A 15,338-nucleotide genomic window follows, 5' to 3' on the forward strand; every position below is an offset into this window, starting at 1 on the left:
ATTATGTGGTAGATAAAGATGGCCACAAATTCTGTCACTAATCTCTTGGAGGGATGGGGCGTCACTCCCTTCCACTTGAATGTGATGACCAGCTATACATCAGGGTTCCCACCTCTCCCTCCTCAGGGGGAGATAATTTCCTGGAATGCCTCACAGAAGGGAGGTAAACACTTGTTCATGTTTACCAATTTATCAGAAAGAATATAATAAAAGGTACAGATGAACAGCTGATAAAGTACATAGGATGAGGTCCAGAAGGATCCTGAGTGCAGGAGGTTCTGTTCTGTGGACTTGGGGTGTGCCACCCTCCTGGCATGTAGATGTGTTCACCAACCCAGAAGCTCTCTGAACCACATACTTTTAGGGTTTTTATGGATGCTTCATCATACAGGCATAATTGATCATTAACTCAATCTCCAACCCTTCTCTCCCTCTTGGAGGATGGGGGGTGGGGCTAAAAGTGCCATGCTTGGTCTTTCAGGTCACCAGCCCCTGTGCTGAAGCTACCCAGGAACCTGCCAATAATCACTTCATAGAACAAACCACACTCCTATCACCCAGGAATGCCAAGGGATTTAGGAGCTCTATGTCAAGAACCAGGGTAAAACAACAAATATTAGAACAAAAGTTGTTCCTGGTGCCCTTATTACTTAGGAAATTACAAAGATTTTAGGAACTTTGTACTAGGAATTGGGAGCAGAAGCCAATATACATATTTTCTATTATTTAACAAATTGTATTGTTATCAAAGAATGGAGGAGGGGGCCAGGCAGTCGCTGTTGCAACAAATACTGTAATATATGGATAAGGAAAACAAAGCTCGGGGCACCTGGGTGGCTCAGTTGATTAAGGGTCCAACTCTTGATTTCGGCTCAGGTCATGATCTCATGGCTCCTGGGTCTGAGCCTGCTTCAGATTCTGTGTCTCCCTCTTTCTCTGCCTCTCCCCTGTTTGCACTCTGTCTCTCTCTGTCTCTCAAAAATAAATAAACGTTAAAAAATTAAAAAAAAAAAGAAAATCAAGGCTCAAATCAAATCAAGTCTCAGTAACTGCCTAAATCCTCATAATAAGCAACAAAACTACAATTCAAACATGGCCTTGTAGTAGATGTTCCACTTTTACTTCCCTTACTTAAAAAATTTTGGAGCATCTGGGTGTCTAAGTTGGTTAAGCATCTGACCTTGGCTCAGGTCATAATCTCATGGTTCATGAATTCGAGCCACGCATGGGGATCTCTGCTGTCAGCACAAAGCCTACTTCGGATCCTTTGTCTCCCTCTCTCTCTACCCCTCCCCTCCTCTCAAAAAATAAATAAACATAAAAAAATAAATTTTAAGTTAAGGGCTCCTGGGTGGCTTAGTCCATTGAGCATCTGACTCTTTTTTTAAAAAATATATTTATTTATTTTTTGAGAGTCAGAGTACGATCGGGGAGGTGCAGAGAGAGGGAGACACAGAATCGGAAGCAGGCTCCAGGCTCTGAGCTGTCAGCACAGAGCCCGATGCAGGGCTCGAACCCACAAACCATGAGATCATGACCCAAGCTGAAGTCGGTCACTTAACCAACTGAGCCCCCCCAGACGCTCCATAGCATCTGACTCTTGATTTGGGCTCAGGTCATGAGGGCCATGGGATGGAGCCCCACATCAGACTGCTGAGTGTGGAGCCTGCTTAAGACTCATATTCTCTCTCTCTCTCTCTCTCTCTCTCTCTCTCTCTCTCTCTCCCTCTGCCCCTCTCCACTGCTTGTGTTCTCTTTAAAAAAAAAAACAAAAAATAGTAAGTTAAAAAACAATCAAACTGGGGCGCCTGGGTGGGTCAGTCAGTTAAGTGTCTGACTCTTGGTTTCGGCTCAGGTCATGATCTCACGGTCTGTGAGTTCAAGCCCCACAGAGCCCTCTGTGCTATCAGCACAGAGCCTGCTTGAGATTCTCTGTCTCTCTCTCTGTCTCTCTCTCTCTCTGCCTTTTCCCCACTCACTCTCCTTCTCTCTCAAATATAAATAAACATTAAAAAAAAAATCAAACTTGGGGGTTACCTGGGTGGCTCAGTCAGTTAAGTGTCTGACTCTTGATTTTGGCTCCCGTCATAATCTCACAGTTCATGGGATTGAGCCCTTCATCAGGTTCTGTGCTAATAAGCAAACATCCTGCTTGGAATTCTCTCTCTCCTTCTCTCTCTGCCCCTCTGCACTCACACACACACACGTGTGTGTGTGTGTGTGTGAAAGAGAGAGAGAGAGAGAGTCTGAACGTGTGTGTGTATGCATATACTCTGTCTCTGTCAAAATTAACAAACATTAAAAAAATTTTTTTTTGAGAGAAAGAGAGGGCACAAGTGAGTGAGGGCAGAGAGAGAGAGAGAGAGAGAGAGAGAGAGAGAAATGAGACTCACCCTAAGTGGGACTCATGCTCACCCCATGCAGGACTTGAACTCATGAACTGTGAGATCATGACCTGAGCTGAAGTCAGACACTTAACTGACTGAGCCAACCTGGTGCCCCCATCTTGAATTTATTTTTGTGTATGGTGAAGGAAGGGGTCCAGTTTCATTCTTCTGCATGTTGCTGTCCAGTTTTCCCAACACCATTTGTTGAAGATACTGTCTTTTTTACATTGGATATTCTTTCCTGCTTTGTTGAAGATTAGTTGACCATACTGTTGTGGGTCCATTTCTGGGTTTTCTATTCTATTCCATTGATCTGTGTGTCTGTTTTTGTGCCAGTGCCATACTGTCTTAAGGACTACAGCTTTGTCATATAGCTTGAAGTCCAGAATCATGATGCCTCCAGTTTTGCTTTTCTTTTTCAGGACTGCTTTGGCTATTTGGGGTCTTTTGTGGCTCCATACAAATATTAGGATTTTTTGTTCTAGCTCTGTGAAAACTGCTGGTGGTATTTTGATAGGGATTGCATTAGATGTGTAGATTACTTTAGGGAGTATAAGCATTTTAACAATGTTTGTTCTTTCAATCCATGAGCATGGACTATTTTCCCATTTCTTTGTGTCTTCTTCAATTTCTTTCATAAGTGTTCTATAATTTTCAGAGTACAGATTTTTTTTTACCTCTTTGGCTAGGTTTATTCCTGTGTATCTTATTGATTTTGATGCAATTGTAAATGGGATAGATTCCTTGGTTTCTTTTTCTGCTGATTGATTATTGGTGTATACTGCTATTTCTTTATTTACAAACTAAAAGTTTTGGGCACCTGGGTGACTCAATCAGTTGAGCATCCAATTTTGGCTCAGGTTGTGATCTCATGGTTTGTAAGTTCAAGCCCAGCATTGGGCTCCCTGCTGTCAGTGCAGAGCCCACATCAGATCCTCTGTCCTCTTCTATCTCTGCCCCTTCCCTACTCTCATTCTCCCTCAAAAATAAACTTTAAGTAAATAAACAAACATTAAAAAAAGACCTAAAAGCAGTAACTATTGACTAATGATTTAGCTTTCTTACACCTGCACTCTGAAGTCCTTTTCCCCTTTTTTAAGATTTTGTTTATTTATTTTAAGTAATATCTATACCACACTGAGATACCCCCTCACGCCAGTCAGAGTGTCTAAAATGAACAACTCAGGAAACAACAGATGCTGGCGAGGATGCGGAGAAACGGGAACCCTCTTTTGCTGTTGGTGGGAATGCAAACTGGTGCAGCTGCTCTGGAAAACAGTGTGGAGGTTCCTCAAAATATTAAAAGTAGAACTACCCTACGATCCAGTGATAGCACCGCTAGGAATTTATCCAAAGGATACAGGAGTGTTGATGCATAGGGGCACATATACCCCAATGTTTATAGCAGCACTCTCAACAATAGCCAAATTATGCAAAGAGCCCAAGTGTCCATCAACTGATGAATGGATAAAGAACATGTGTTTATATATACAAAGGAATACTACTTGGCAACGAGAAAGAGTGAAATCACAACATTTGCAGCAACGTGGATGGAACTGGAAAGTATTATGCTAACTGAAATAAGTCAGTCAGAGAAAGACTGATATCATACGTTTTCACCCATATGTGGATCTTGAGAGACTTAACAGAAGACCATGGGGGAAGGCAAGGGGAAAAAAAAAAAAATAGTTACAAACAGAGAGGGAGGGAGGCAAATCGTAAGAGACTCTTAAACACTGACCTTAAATGCCGACCTGTCAGCACAGAGCCTGAGCAGGGCTCACACACAAACCCAGAGATCACGACCTGAGCTGAAGTTGGACGCTTAACAGACTGAGCCACCCAGCTGCCCCATCTGTAAATATTTAAAAAAAATAATTAGTTGTGAGGGGTACCTGGGTGGCTCAGTTGGTTAGTGTCTGACTTCGGCTCAGGTCATGATCTCGCGGTCCGTGAGTTCAAGCCCTGCGTCGGGCTCTGTGCTGACAGCTCAGAGCCTGGATCCTGTTTCAGATTCTGTGTCTCCCTCTCTCTTTCTCTGCCCCTCCCCCACTCACGCTCTGTCTCGGCCTCTCAAAAATAAAGAAAATTAATAAAAAATTAAAAAAAATAATTAGTTGTGTACTAATCTTTTTTTTTTTTTTTTTTTTTAAATAGTCTTGGGGTTCCTGGGTGGCTCAGTTGGTTAAGCCTCAGACTCTTGATTTGGACTCAGGTCCTGATCTCAGGGTCTTAAGATTTAGCCCCTCATCGGGCTCCATGCTGGGCTTGGAGCCTGCTTAAGATTCTCTCTCCTCTCCCTCTGCCCCTCCCCTGCCTGTGTACACATGCACTCCCTCTCTCTCAAAAAATAAAATATAAAAAAATAAAATAAAATAAAATGTAGTCTCTACACCCAAAATGGGGCTCTAATTTACAATCTTGAGATCAAGAGTCATATAGGCCCCTGAGGAGATTCAGTTGGTTAAGTGTCTGACTTTTGGGCCCTGCACCAGCCTCTCTGCTGTCAGCACAGAGCCTGCTTCAGATCCTCTGTCTCTGTCTCTCTCTGCCCCTCTCCTCCCTCTTTCAAATACAAATAATTAAAAAAAGAGTCATATACTTCTCCCACTGAGCCAGCCAGGCACCCTATGAGTAAATATTTTTATTTTAGCCTCACACTTGACTGAGAGTTTGGTTGTATAGTGAAACTTAAGTTGCAAATGTTCACTTAGGGGCACCTGGGTGGCTCAGTCAGTTAAGCATCTGACTTCAGCTCCGGTCATGATCTCGTAGTTCATGAGTTCGAGCCCGGCATGGGGCTCTGTGCTGACAGTTTAGAGCCTGGAGCCTGTTTCAGATTCTGTGTCTCCCTCTCTGCCCCTCCCCCATTAATGTTCTGTCTCTGTCTCTTAAAAAATGAATACATGTTAAAAAAGAAAAAAAGAAAAGAAAATGTTCACTGAAAATTATGAAGGCATAGGGTGCCTGGGTGGCTCAGTTGATTGAGCATCTGACTTCAGCTCAGGTCATGGTCTCATGGTTTGTGAGTTCAAGCCCTGCATCGGGCACTCTGCTATCAGTGTGGAGCTTGCTTTGGATCCTCTGTCCCCCTCTCTCTCTGCCTCTCCCTCTTCGAAAATAAATGAACATTAAAAAAAAAAAACACATCTCTCTCCTGCTTGTGCACTCTCTCTCTCTCTCTCAAAATAATGACTTGGGGCGCCTGGGTGGCTCAGTCGGTTAAGCGTCCGACTTCGGCTCGGGTCATGATCTTGCGGTCTGTGAGTTCGAGCCCCGCGTTGGGCTCTGTGCTGACAGCTCAGAGCCTGGAGCCCATTTCAGATTCTGTGTCTCCCTCTCTCTCTGCCCCTCCCCTGTTCATGCTCTGTCTCTCTCTGTCTCAAAAATAAATAAACATTAAAAAAAAATTTTTTTTAAAAACCAAAATAATGACTCATTATTAAAAAAAAAAAAAAAGAAAGTTATGAAGGCATTGACGTGTTATCTTCCAGCTTGCAGTTATGCTAAGAAGTATGCTCTCCTGGCTCCCACCATCTCAGAAAACCTTTATGATTTTATTTCCAGTGTACAGCTCTTAAAATTCCAATTTACTGTCACAAATATGGAGACTCACATCTTTCAGTCCTGGGAAATCTTCTTATCTCTTTGGTAATATCTCCCTTCCTTGTTCCCCACCCCACCACCCAGTTTCTCTGTTCTCTATTTCTGGGACCTCTGTTAGTCAGGTGTTGGAGCTGAGTTAAAACTCTAATTTCATTTTTTTTTAAGTTTATTTATCTATTTTTAGAGGGGGGGAGAAAGAGAATGAATGGGGAAGGGGCAGAGAGAGGGGTACAGAGGATCTGAAGCAGGCTCTGGGTTAACAGCAGAGAGCCAGATGTGGGCTTGAACTCACGAACTGTGAGATCATTAACTGAGCCGAAGTTGGACGCTTAATGGACTGAGCTGCCCAGGCACCCCAGAAACTCTAACTTCTTTATTGCTTCTTTTCCATCTCTTTGGCTTTTTGTTTAGCTTTTGGGGAGAGTTTCTTAACTGTCTTTGACTTTTGTTTAATTTTTTAAAATATTTATTTATTTTTGAGAGAGAGAGAGAGAGAGCAGAGGGTGGGGGTGGGGGGCAGAGAGGAGGCAGACAGAGAATCCAAAGCAGGCTCTGAGATGTCAGTGCAGGGCCCGATGCAGGACTCAAACTCACAAACCATAAGATCATGACCTGAACCAAAGTCAGAGGCTTAACTGACTGAACCACCCAGGTACCCCTCTTGTTTTGATTTTTTAATTTGGCTCTCATAGTTCTGATTTTTAGTGTTAGCTTTTATTTTGCTTATTCTTCAAAGCATTCTTAAAAAAAAAACTTTCTATTTATTTATGTTGAGAAAGAGAGAGAAAGAGAAAGAGTTTGGGGGAGGGGCAGAGAGATGGAGAGACAAATCCTAAGCAGGCTCTGCACTGTCAGCGCAGAGCTCAATGCAGGGGTCGAACTCACAAACCCTGAGATCATGACCTGAGCCAAGATCATGAGTTAGATGCTTAACCATCTGAGCCACCTAGGTGCCCCAGCTTTCTTTTCTTATTTTATATTGTAATATCTTCTAGCTTTCATTTTCTTTCTCACTAATGAACTTCTTTTAACACTTATTTCAAGGCAAGTCTACTGGCAATAAATTCCTTCCATTTTTGTCTCAGAAAGTCTTTATTTCACCTTCCTTTTTGAAGGATAATTTCACAGGGTACACAGAAATTCTAGGTTGGTGGTTTTTTTTTTCTCTTAATCTTTAAAATATTTTATTCTACTCTCTTCTTGTTTGCATGGTTTCTGAGAAGTCAGATGTAATTCTTATCTTTGCTTCTCTGTAGGTGTTCCCCTCTCCCCCCTTCCTTGGCTTCTTTCAGGATTTTTAAATTTATCTTTGAGGGGCGCCTGGGTGGCTCAGTCGGTTGAGCGGCTGACTTCGGCTCAGGTCATGATCTCGGGGTCCGTGAGTTCGAGCCCTGCATCGGGCTCTGTGCTGACAGCTCAGAGCCTGGAGCCTGTTCCAGATTCTGTGTCTCCCTCTCTCTGACCCTCTCCCGTTCGTGTTCTGTCTCTCTCTGTCTCAAAAATAAATGAATGTTAAAAAAAAATTTTTAAAAAGTATCTTTGACTTTTTATATTTTGAAAATGAAATGATTGGTGCCATATCAGCCTCCAAAGTGGGGCTCAAACTTAAAACTTTGACATCAGGAATAGTGTGCTTTACCATCTGAGCCAGCCAGGCACCCGTAGGTGTCATATTTTTTGGCATTTATCCTGCTTGGTGTTCTCTGAACTTCCTGCATCTGTGGTTTGGTGTGTGACATTAATTTAGGGGGAATTCTCTGTCATTACTTTTCCAAAATATTTCCAAATATTTTCTGTTCCTTTCTCTCTTCTTCTGGTACTCCTGTTATGTATATGGTACTCCCTCTGTGTTGTTCTATAGTTCTTGGATTTTCTTTGTTTTTCTTTTGCTTTTCATTAAAAAAATTTTTTTTAATGTTAATTACTTTATGTTTTTAAAGTTTATTTATTTATTTATTTTGAGAGAGAGAGAGAGAGAGAGAGCGAGCACAAGCTGGGGAAAGTCAGGGAGAAGGAGAGACAGAATCCCAAGCAGGCTCTGCACCATTAGCACAGAGCCCCATGCAGGGCTTGAACTCACATACTGTGAGATCATGCCCTGAGCTGAGATCAAGAGTCAGATACTTAACTGACTGCGCCACACAGGTGCCCCTGTTTTTGAGAGAGAGAGACAGAGAGACAGAGAGAGACAGAGGGAGAGAGAGAGACAGAGGGAGAGAGAGAGAAAGAGAGAGAGCACACAAGCTGGGGAAGGGGCAGAGAGAGAGGGAGACACAGAATCTGAAGCAGGCTTCAGGCTCAGCAGTCAGTGTAGAGCCCAATGCGGGGCTCGAACCCACCAACTGCGAGATCATGAGCCTAGCCAAATGGAAGCTGGATGCTTAATGGACTGAGTCACCCAGGTGCCCCGTCTTTTTTCTTTTTTTTTTCTTTCTATTTACTTTTCAGTTTTGGAGGTTTCTACTGAGATATCCTGAAACTCAGAGAGTCTTTCCTCAGCTGTATTCGGTCTACTTGTGTGTCCATCAAAGGCATTCTTCATGTCTCTTGCAATGCTTTTCATTTCGGCATTTCTGTTTTGGCTCATCGTTCTGCTCACATTGTCCATGTGTTCTTGCGTGCCGCTTACTGTATCCACCAGAGCTCTTTCAGCATATTGATCATCCTTGCTTTAAGTTCCTTGTCTGGTGATTCCGACATTCTTGCCATATCTGAATCTAGAGATCTGATGTTTGCTCTGTTTCTTCAAAATGTATTTTTGGCCTTTAATATATCTCATAATTTTTACTTGATAAGTGGACATCGTGTCCTGGGTAAAAGAAACTGTGGTAAATAGGCTTTCATAAAGGGGTGGCAAGGCGTTGGAGGAAAGGAAGCATTCTATTGTCCAATAATTAAATCACAGTCCTCAGGGGCACTTGGGTGGCTCAGTCAGTTGAGCGACTGATTCTTGATTTTCGGTTCAGGTCCTGATCTCACGTTCAGGAATCTGAGCCCCTTGTCAGACTCTGCACTGATAGTGGGATTCTCTCTCTCCGCCCCTCCTGTGTTCCAGCTCCCTCCCCCTCTCTCTGTCTCTCAGAATAAATAAACTTTAAAAAACAAGAAATCACTGTCTTCAGTGATTCTGTACCCCTGGACTGTGAACCTCACACATGCTTCTCATTTCTCTCCCCAGTCCTCTCTGGATGGGACAGGGCAAGTAGAGGGAGCTGGACTGACCTGTTTCCCTTCCTCCACGTGGAAGGCTAGAGCTGGCTGCAGTTGGGTATTTCCCTTCCCTTACGTCAGTTAGGCTCTGATAAAATCCCAGCAGGTTAGGCTCTGGTTAAATTTTAAGTTTCCCCCGAGGGCATGTCTCGTGAGGGTCAGAATGCTGTGGCACATTTCAAAAGGGCTTCGTCTTTCCCCTCCTGGAAACTGGAGGGGGTTTTTCTCTGACATTTACTAGGAGAACCTGCAAAGCTCGGGGAGGTAAAATGCACAAAAGTGTGCCCCCTCCCACGACTAGGTCCCCTGGGGTTTTTATCTGTCAGATTTGTACCCACTGAGCCTCCAGCAGTTCGTCAATCACAGTTCGGGCTTCCCTACCCTGGCTCCAGTTCCTACTTGCTTGTCACTCTCTTCAATTTTCAGGGACCTGTAATCGGACTTATCCTACAGATTTAAGGAGAGTGGTTGACTTTTCAGTTGGTTCAGCTTTTTTACTTGTTGTTAGGATGGAGTGGCCACTTCCAACCTTCTTACGTGCTGGACTTTTTTTTTTTAAGTCCACAAACTTAATTTGTGATGTTCTGGGTTTTTCTTTTTTTTTTTTTTTTTAGTTATATTTATTATTTAAATTTTAGTTAACATACGTGCAATATTAGTTTCAGAAGTAGAATTCAGTGATTCATCACTTAATATATAACACCCAGTGTTCATCACAAGTGCCCTCCTTAGTACCCATCACCATCTAGCCTATCTCCTACCCACCTCCTTCCTTCAACCCATAGTTTGTTCTCTATCATTAAGAGTCTCTTGGGGCGCCTGGGTGGCTCAGTCGGTAAAGCATACGACTTTGGCTCAGGTCATGATCCTGCAGTTTGTGAGTTTAAGCCCCATGTCAGGCTCTGTGCTGACAGCTCAGAGCCTGGAGCCTGCTTCAGATTCTGTGTCTCCCTCTCTCTCTACCCTACCCCTGCTTGGGCTCTGTCTCTCAAAAATGAATATATGTTAAAAAAAAAAAAAAAAGACTGAATAATACTGCATTGCATGGATATGCCACATTAAAAAAAATGGTGTGCCTGGGTGGCTCAGTTGGTTAAGCAGCTGACTTCAGCTCAGGTCATTATCTTGTGGTTTGTGGGACTGGGCCCCGTGTTGGGCTCAGCACTGACAGTGTAGAGCCTGCTTGGGATTCCCTCTCTCCCTCTCTCTGCCCCTCCTTTCACATACACATGCACATGTTCTTTCAAATCAATAAACATTTAAAAAATACTTTATTTTTTATTTTTTTAAATGTTTTTATTTATTTTTGAGACAGAGAGAGACAGAGCATGAGCAGAGGAGGAGCAGAGAGAGAGGGAGACACAGAGTCTGAAGCAGGCTCCAGGCCCTGAGCTGTCAGCACAGAGCCCCATGTGGGGCTCAAACTCATGGACTGTGAGATCATGACCTGAGCCAAATTTGGACACTTAACTGACTGAGCCACCCAGGCGCCCCTAAAAAGTACTTTATAAAAACGAGTCTCTTATGATCTGTTTCCTTCTCTTCCCCCAACTTCGCATATATTCATCTGTTTTGTTTCTCAAATTCCACATAGGAATGAAACCATATGGTGTTTGTATTTCCCTGATTCACTTATTTTACTTAGCATAATACATTCTAGCCCCAACCACATCATTGCAAATTGCAAGATTTCATTCTCTTTGATGGCTGAGTAATATTCCATTGTATATATTTGACTGTGATATGTCTTGGCAATCAATAGCTGGCTTTTGTTGAATTTAATGGGAATTCTCTGTGCTTGTTGGATTTTGATGTTTGTGTCCTTCCCCAGATCTGGGGAAGGTTTCAAGTATAATTTGCTCACATAAACCTTCTGCTTCTTTTTCTCTCTCTTCATTTTCTGGAACTCCTACGATATGCATGTAATTAGGTTTGAATACATTGCTGAATTCCCTAAGTCTCTTCATGATCCCTGACCTTTGTTTCACTTTTCAGCTCATTATTTTCCATAATTTTATCTTCTATATCGCTAATTTGCTCATCTGCCTTGTCCATCCTCATTTTTATGGCCTCTATTTGGGTTTGCATCTTGGTTACAGCATTTTTCATTTTGACTCGATTAGATTTTAGTCCTTTTTTATGTATTTATTTATTTTGAGAGAGAAAGAGAGAGAGAGAGAGAGAGAGAGGCAGAGCGAGAATCCCAAGCAGACTCTCCACTATCTGTACAAAGCCCGATGCAGAGCTTGAACTCACAAACTGTGAGATCATGACCTGAGCTGAAATTAAGAGTTGGAAGGATGCTTAACTGACTGAGCCACCCAGGTGCCCTCCTGTACTTTCTTACTTTTTTAAAAATTAAAAAAAAAGTTTTTACTTATTTTTGAGAGAGAGAGAGAGACAGAGCGTGAGCAGGGGAGGGGCAGAGAGAGAGGGAGACACAGAATCAGAAGCAGGCTCCAGGCTCTGAGCTGTCAGCACAGAACCTGGCACAGGGCTTAAACTCACCAACTGCAAGATCATGACCTGAGCCAAAGTTGGACGCTTAACTGAATAAGTCACCCAGCTGTCCTGTAATTTGTTTTTAATTTACATTCAAATTAGCATATAGTGCAACAATGATTTCAGGAGTAGATTCCTTAATGCCCCTTACCCATTTAGCCCATCCCCCATCCTACACCCCCTCCAGTAACCCTGTGTTTGTTTTCCATATTTACGAGTCGCTTATCTTTTGTCCCCCTCTGTTTTTACATTATTTTTGTTTCCCTTCCCTTATGTTCATCTGTTTTGTCTCTTAAAATCCTCATATGAGTGAAGTCATATGATTTTTGTCTTTCTCTGACTCATTTCACTTAGCATAACACCTTCCAGTTCCATCCATGTAGTTGCAAATAGTAAGATTTCCTTCTTTTTGATTGCTGAGTAATACTCCATTGGATACATATATACCACATCTTCTTTATCCATTCATCCACTGATGGACATTTGGGCTCTTCCCATACTTTGGCTATTGTTGATAGTGCTGCTATAAACATGGGGGTGCATGTGTCCCTTTGGAAAAGCATACCTGTATCCCTTGGATAAATACCTAGTAGTGCAATTGCTGAGTCGTAGGGCAGTTCTATTTTTAGTTTTTTGAAGAACCTCCATACTGTTTTCCAGAGTGGCTGCACCAGCTTGCATTCCCACTGTAATTTAATGTTTATTTATTTTTGAGAGAGACAGAGTGGGAACAGGGGAAGATCAAAGAAAGAAGGAGACCCAGAATCCGAAGCAGGCTCCAGGCTCCAAGCTGTCAGCACAGAGCCTGATGCAGGCCTTGAACTCACAAACCGCAAGATCATGACCTGAGCCAAAGTTGTACACTTGACCGACTGAGCCACCCGAGTGCCTTTTCCTTCCTTCCTTCCTTTCTTTCTTTCTTTCTTTCTTTCTTTCTTTCTTTCTTTCTTTCTTTCTTTCTATTTTAAGTTATTTCATTTATTTATTTTGAGAGAGAGAGAGAGAGAGAGAGAGCAGGGGAGGGGCAGAGAGAGAGAATCTCAAGCAGGCTCATCACTGTTAGCGCAGAACCAGATGTGGGGCTTTAACTCGCAAACCATGAGATCATAGCCTGAGCTGAAATCAAGAGTTATTTGGATGCTGAATTGACTGAGCCACTCAGGCAGCCCCCCACCCCCTGTTCTTTCTTTTAAGGTGAATTTGTCCATCTTGTCATTTTGGAGGAAGAAAACAACAAGAACAACAACAGAATGAATTAAAAATAAAAAAATAAGATGAAGGAAGTTAGATCCTAGGTGTGTGTTGGTCAGCTTGTTAACAGAAGCTGCTGTGCTCTCTCCCTCAAATTACACAGTTGTTCTGTTAATCCTCGGATAGATTTCCTAGGTGTTCAAGGTGGTTTGATGTTGATCTGTGTTTGAGGGATGAGACTAGCCCAAAGTCCCTTTACTATTCCATCGTCTTAACTCCTCCTTTGATACATCAATTTCCTTTTTCATGGAAGAATGACCTAGTGAATCTTGTGCCTATTCCCTCCCAGGACACACAGTGTTCCTTCACAGGACAGTGTGTCAGCCTTCTTCCTGGCTACAATGTCTCTCTCTGGCCTTCCTCTGTACCTATTGATTTTTTTTTCATTGTATCATAGCAATGAATTATTACCAAATCCGGATTTATAATATCTACATTAGCACATCTACCTACACGATTGGTTTGTGTGATTATTGCGGTCCTGACCCCAATATAGGGGCATCACTCAGGGGTACTAGGCAGCAGCTAAATTACTCAGAGGACTGGAGTCTCCTCTTTCTTTCCTTTTTTTTTTTTTTTTAAGAGAGACATAGAGCAAGCTGGGGGAAAGGGGCAGAGGGAGAGGCAGAGGGAGAGGGAGAGGAAGAGGGAGAGAGAATCCCCAGCAAGCTCCACACTCAGCACGGAGTCTGACATGGGACTTGATTCCACAACCCTGGGATCATGACCTGAGCCGAAACCAAGAGTCAGAAGCTGAGCTGAGTCACCCAGGCGCCCCTGAAGTCTCCTCTTTCACAAGAAGAAACTACACAGAGGTGACCTCTATTGACCAAAAGAAGAAACTGCATTCACGCGCTTCCCTCCTTCCTTCCAGTACAGGGAAATGACCAACACAATCCTGGCCAGCTTCCAGGCACTTCACATATGTTATTATGCCATTTGTCCTTGGATTTGAAATATTTACATCTACAAGGTGAGCACCATCACTCCTACTTTAGAGTGGAGAAAAGCAGGGTTGAGACAAGTGAACTGATTCTCTGGGTTTCCACAGTGTTAAGAAGCATTGCTGAGATCCACCTCAGGTCTATCTGAGGCTTCTAGAAGGCTTTGCTCCGTCCACCAGTCTCCTGCTACTCAAAGTGTGGTCCAAGCTCCAGAGCATGGGCAACACTGGGAGCATTAACAATACAGACTTCAGGCTCCCTAGACCTACTGAATCAGAACTTGTATCCTAAGGAGATAAAATTTTTGCATGTACATTAGGGGCGCCTGGGTGGCTCAGTTGGTTAAGCATCTGACTCTTGATTTCAGCTTAGGTCATGATCTCACAGTCATGAGGTTGAGAACCCTGCTGGGGCTCAGCATGGAGCTTGCTTGGGATTCTCTCTCTCCCTCTCTCTGCCCCTCTCCTACTCATGATCTTTCTCTCTCTCTCAAAAATAAATAAATTAAACTTTAAAAAAATTTTGTATGTTGTATTAAAGCTTGAAGAGTACCCTGACTCACAGGAAGCGGTAGGGAAATCCCAGTTTTTTGAGGAGACACCGAGTTCTCATATTTATTCTGTGAATGTTGATTTCTGGCTACAAAGCACTTCTGTCATTTTTCCTGTGCTGTCTTTACATTGGCTCCCCTTTTCCCTGGGAGGTAAATAAGGTCAGTGATTATCACTCCACAATTTTAGAGCCGGGAAAACAGAAGCCCAGAGGGGAGACGCAGTTTGCCCAGAGCCACTAGTCAGCAGGCATCCCAGTACTTGACAGGGATTGGCTCGGAGGATGATCCAAAGGTTCCAAGATCTGGTGTTGGTGCCAGCATGGGGGTATTAGGCTCCTGAGCTTGCCTTCAGGGGTCAGAAAGCACTAGGCTGGCTCTGAGAAAGCCTTCTGCTCACTTGTTTATCCATGCATGACGAGTGCAGTCGGACTTCAATTTTATTACCAATGTGTCCCTGAGCAAACTATGTGATAGTCTTTCTTAGCCTCCCTCCAGAGCCGTTGCAAGGATCAAGAGAGGATGATGCAGGTGAAGTTGGGGCACAAAGGAAGAATTCAACAAATGTTCCTTGCTATTCATTCATTGGCTCCACAACTATAGGACACTTGCTTACAATGGGCCAGGCTCCAGACTAAGACACCAGATGGATAAGGAGTGTTAAAAACAAAACCACAGGCCTAAGGTGGAGTCATTTGCCTCCAGGATAGCAAAATGAGACTTAATTGCAGTTTCAACCTCCCCAGAAATGTCTTAACTGATCAGTCAGGAATTTTCTGATCAGCACCAAGGGGGCAATCTGTCACCTGGGCCCTCTCCATCCCCCAAAGGAAGATGAGCTAATCCACCCAAGACCCCTGCCCTTCCCTTTAAGTGAGGGTGACTTTG

The sequence above is a fragment of the Panthera tigris genome, chromosome E2 (genome assembly GCF_018350195.1).
Source record: "Panthera tigris isolate Pti1 chromosome E2, P.tigris_Pti1_mat1.1, whole genome shotgun sequence".
NCBI classification, from domain to species: Eukaryota; Metazoa; Chordata; class Mammalia; order Carnivora; family Felidae; genus Panthera; species Panthera tigris.